This window comes from Halyomorpha halys, unplaced genomic scaffold, assembly GCF_000696795.3.
Source record: "Halyomorpha halys isolate HHAL.00 unplaced genomic scaffold, Hhal_1.1 Scaffold62.1, whole genome shotgun sequence".
Classification (NCBI taxonomy): domain Eukaryota; kingdom Metazoa; phylum Arthropoda; class Insecta; order Hemiptera; family Pentatomidae; genus Halyomorpha; species Halyomorpha halys.
This window is the reverse complement of record NW_027116333.1, coordinates 1,107,980-1,113,655: the sequence shown is the minus strand read 5'-3', so window position 1 is coordinate 1,113,655 and position 5,676 is coordinate 1,107,980. Positions and strand designations below refer to the sequence as shown.

Here is a 5,676-nt window from a genome sequence, read left to right as displayed (position 1 = left end):
TCTTCACAGGTTGAGATATTCCTTTCGGAGAGTAGGATTTGTTAGGATGGAGATGGGTTGGGCAACAAAACAACAGTTCTGTTTGTTTCTAATATGTGAGCCAGGAGGCTGATGATAGTTATTCCGCAATTACCTGTGCTCTCTCAGTTCTAGTTCTGTTTTTTTACACCATATAAAACTCCTTCTTACTAGAACCATAAAATATTATTCTGAAATAATTACTTATTTATTCTTCTATTTCTCATTTTGTTAAAATTTGCCTAACGTTAGCTCCTATAATTAGGGAACTATTTGTACAAACATTATGTCAATTGATATGTATAGTACACATATTATATTAAATTATGAAAATATATATTTTTTTAAAATTGAGTACATTTTTCATTACCTTTTGCCCTTTAAATTCCTCCTTTTTTTTTTCTTTTTTAAATAAGATTTGGTGTTACATATACGTGGTATTAATAGAAATTGAGAGGTTTCAGTAATAGGCATTGTAATTTGATCATACCACCATATCATATGAGGCCCAAGTGAATAATTATTTGGAATTATGGTATTCATAAAATAGGGTTATTTTTTACAATTAATTCCACTAAAAGAATGGTATTGACAGTACAAACAAGGAAATAAGGCTGGATGTTAATGAGATTTAAAATTGACATAGATTTTTTATTTATTACATTCAAAGGTACATTCCTCGAACATACATCAAGCAGGAAATACAATGAATTTTTGAATAACATTATTTTTGAATCGAGCACATTATTCTGTTTTTGAGCCATAATATAATTTTGTAATTTAGGCATTTATTAAATAAAAAATCATCTGATTAGAAGTATCAAATTTTAAATTTTAATTTAATCAATGTCTAATCCTTCAACAGGTTAAAATAATCAAATTAAATTTTCACTGATTGATTTTAAATGACAATCGAGTTGGCATTCTGACTGATGAATATTTATCGGGAAAAAACTATTGCTTTTTAATTTTGATTTTTAATTTAAAATAAAAAATTATTATGATTTTCAATCATAAATAAAACTTTATTCAAAATTAATGAAATGTAAACAGATAATGATTGAATAAAAATTTTAGACATCGATTTCAAAATAATATTGCAATCTGATAAAAAAATCAGTTTTAAATATTAATTTTGTTTGAATAAAATTTAATATTAATATAAAAAAAAAATCTGTACTGCAACAACCCATCAAGGGATAAGTTGGATTACTTTGTAAGGAAGTAGTGCAAATATTTGATTTGATCAGAATCACGCCCGACCATTAGACTCTTACCCAATTTAAAAGACTAGGATTTAATATTAGTAACATATAAAAAAAAAAAACTATATTTCCTATTAGTTAAAAAAATTTCACAAAATAATATTAATCTATTTTCATGTTTAGAGCGACATGAAAATTCAGTATATCTGATTCCATGAGAATGCTTTAATTTTTGTATAAAGTAATTTCAGATTGTCGTTTAAAGTAAGATTGAAATGATATCAACATAATTCGTCAATAAATTTCATACCACTTCACATAATATTTCACATTTATAATTTTACACAACATTATTTGTGAATGATTATGTTTTAAAAATCTAAGATATTTTATAGGAACAGACGTGAGCGTTCTGAGCCATAAATGACTCATGAATGTGATTAAAGCCTATCGGACAGCTTTGGGTTATATTATTTTTATTATTAATACAGTCAAGCGGTGATAAGAGGGTAGAAGGAATCGTCCACTAAGAATTCCAAAAAGTCTATGATATATCAAGATCATAGACTTTTTGGAATTCTTTTGATTTTCTCACAAACAACTCTTTCAATTTTGATTAAACTTAATCAAGTTATTTTTAATGGCTACTTGGTGTAATTCTTACGGAAGTAGTCTGCTAAGGACTAAACGCGAAAATTGAAAAAAAATACTTTAAATTTTGTTCATTTGAAATTATCAACTATCTCTCATTGTTTTCTATTATGTAGGAGTAAAATAACTAATGTTAAGTAAACTCCTCTAATGAATTCCTTTTAACATTTTGAAGAAACATCTATTAACACTATTTACTATTAATGAGGCTTGGTGGAAATATTTGTGCAAATTTTTATTTTTAAATTAATTAAATAACATTTCTTTCAACTTTTAAATTATTTGGATGAATTAAATAATCGTTGAATAAAATGATTTAATCTTATGAGATGACATTTGTTCCTAAATGTATCATATAAAATAATTTTTTACTAAAATTTTGAGGGGAGGGGCAGGGTAACCAATGAGAACGCAGGAAGGAGGTGGCTCCCTCCACTATGCCTTGCTACCCTCAACGAAACCTGGACATTCAGTAAGTGTTTGGAGCTACACAAGAAACCACCTCGTTCGCAGAATGGTCAATTTCACCACCCCCCAGTCAACAAGTGGTATGTAAAGGTTTTGTTTTAAACATTTTTAAGAACTATTTTCCTTAAACTTAACTTGTAAATAGCAGGATTTATATTTATTGAAAGTATCGTGTATAAATAAATCTTGAAAGTTTTATTATACTTATCTGGGTATAAATAAAAATATATTTTGCCTTTCAGATTCAAACAGAGTTAAGCAATGGAGGATCCTACGGATCGGGAGCTTCATTGCTAACGCAGTAGAATTTCTGCCAATTCAAAAAAGAGCTCAAATTATAAAAATAATTAGAACAATAGAAGAATTTTACCAGACTAATTCTGGAACGTTCGCCTGGAGTCGCCCCAGTCTAAGTATCCAATTACTCCAGTTGGAACGTTACAGAAAGGTAAATATCTTTAGAAATAGTTTACTGTAAATCGATAGTATTTTTCATTATAAATAAAATTATTCTGATTAAATAATTATTATGTTCTATTCACTATTAGGATCCGGTGTCCTTCGACCACAGAGACGTGCCCAGCAGCTACAGCGATGTTCTGGTCACATACGTCGCATCCCTGCCTATTTCCAGCAGAGAGCTGTTTCTGCAGGAGTTGTGCGACGTAATTTCGGCCATATCCCGCCTCTAAATGTAAATGAATCTTTTTTTGAAAATTTATAACTTTATTCTTCATTCATTTATCATTGAAATGATTCTTTTATTTTTTATAAAATATATATTATTATCATCATTATTAAGTGTTAATAAGGAGTACTAGAAGAAAATAAGTTGGTTAATAATATACCAATAAATTTTTGTTGCTGGTATAATAAAAATCTTATTTGATGCCAAATAAATAATTATCTGAAATTATCATAGATATAAAATCTATTGAGAAGTAAAAATAGCATAATTATTAAAAAAGATGATTACAACATGACTTCTCATTTATTTTATGACGAACAGTATTCCGACAAAAATGTTTGCCAAATATTTATGAACAAATATTTTTTAACTTGGATGAGGTGGACATTAAACATTGGACATTGTTTTGGGTATGAAAGCACTTTTCTAACTTCACGATCAACCAGGAACTTTGGGCTTTGAGTAAATTTAGTTTAACAATATAATCATTATATACACTTATTATAATAATACTTATATTATAACATAATTGGATATTTTTTTGTTACAGACTAGAAGGTGATGATTAATTGTGGTAATCATCAGCAGCGTTATTTATGCGCCCTCTACATCAACTGTGTGTTGGCCAAATCATTTAAACTATTTCCAGATTACATTTAAAATAATTTACTTATGGTACATGTAACTAAGCTTCTAAATTTCTGATTTCAAATTAGAATATAATTTAAGTTATTACTCATAATATAACACTATGGGTGTACAAACAAGCAGATCTAGAGTTACCAATTATTTCAGGAAGTTGTTCTCATGTTCATAAGACATATTATCATTTTCGCCATTTTGAGTCCATATAATTTTTTTGTTATCAACATCAGCACAGGCTATTAAGGATAAATGTAAGAACTCTTTCGGAGCAAACATAACTCTACTGATCTTCCGGTTAGCTATTAAAGATTTTGCCAAATATTTTCGACCGAATCTTTTTCTTGACTGGGGAAAGAAGTACATTTAAAATTCTTCTTGACCCTGCCTTCTTCCCATAGAGTATCTAGAGTTCTCACTTTCGTACTTCGTGTAAGAAAGTATAAGATTTTTAATGGTATTGTACACCAATCGGTCCGACTGTATCCGAGGAATAAGATGAAAGTATTACTGATTCTATTAAGCTTTATTACATATAATGGTTCATAACTTTACACCATCTTTTCCAATCCCTACGTTAATAAAACCCTTAGAAAACTGAATGTGTTCTAACTTAACATTTCATTATTATAATTCTTGTTACATCATCATTTCTTATCTCTGTCGATAAATGTTCATAAAGCATTTTACACGAATTATTACCATATGGACAGAATGTTGAAAAGAAATTCTGAACTTTGATACCTTTTTCTACATTTTAAAACGTTAGTGGGTAAGAAATATTTATAATTACACTGTATTTGCCCCTTATTGTGATAAGGGGCAAATATGCAAACTGGGAGCAAGGAAATTTAGAATTTGAAATATTTGAAATGCTTCACTTCTATATTCTTTACTAAATAGTTCAAGATAACATATTTCTCTAAAGAAGGTTTATTTTTAAAAGAAAATATACTAACTGTAAACAGTATTTAATACTCAGAACTAAAGGTTACTAATCCATACTGTTTGAAAATAAACATATATAAACTATATATATATCTATTCATTCATCAGACAGAACGTTCAAACAGTTCCTATCATTCAATTATTAAAGTTTCTGGAAAATAATTATTTACCCTTCCTTTTAAACATCATTATATGAATTCGAACCATTTTTGAGGCAGTTAGCCCAATTAAAAGTGAAAACCAATTTTTGTAGTTCCTTTCAAAATTTAAAAATGTCTTTCAACCCCCTGAAGTGCTTTCTGATGTTAAAAAGTACTCAACTAAAGAGGTAGTTACATGGCAAGAATAATAAGAATGTGTTTATTGTTTCAAAGTTTTTCCCGTAAGGTGGTGAAAGCTACTTTTCATTTTATAATAAATATAATATGGATCTATAAAACTTAAGGGTTTCTTATATATACATATTTATTTTTATAGAAATGGCTATATTTATTTGTAAGTATTTTTAAAATGTTGTTACACAACTTGTACAGATTCTAGAAAAATGTTTCATAACAAATTGATTGATGACAAATTAAGGGAAATCAGAAGTTACGTCTCCCCTGTGATATCATCAAATAGAAAACATTTTGACTGAATGACTGGCATATACCTCTCTTAAATCTTTATATGACATACCATTCTATCTTACAGGAAAACAAACAAACCATAGATAAACATTTTGAGTTTCTCCATCATTCCTAGTTAATTTACCATAAAATTTTACCAAAGGTCCCCTTGTTGCAATAGTTTCACATTTCAATATAATCGTAACCATGAATCCCGGACCCTTGCCTCCGTGCAGGGATACAACCCTAAGGTCATAAACTTATACAGTACAGTACACTACAGCAGCTTTTGCTATTATGGTGCCTTAAAATAACAAAATATAAAAAAATAAGAATTGTCATAATGTTTTTGTTTTTTTAAAATTTAAATTAAACATTTGGAAATTACGCAATTAAATATATTTTTAATTTCGGAATATAGTTTCGTATTTCTGTTAACTGTGAGCAG

General features: G+C 28.2%; 1 long non-coding RNA gene across 1 annotated transcript; it reads left to right on the top strand.

Moving 5' to 3' along the window:
• The first annotated feature begins 2,336 nt into the window (after positions 1-2,336).
• LOC136797199 (uncharacterized) lies at positions 2,337-3,022 on the top strand. Its single transcript, XR_010845037.1, has 3 exons — positions 2,337-2,422; positions 2,585-2,790; positions 2,891-3,022. It is a non-coding gene; the product is annotated as an uncharacterized lncRNA (long non-coding RNA).
• The last annotated feature ends 2,654 nt before the right edge of the window (positions 3,023-5,676 follow it).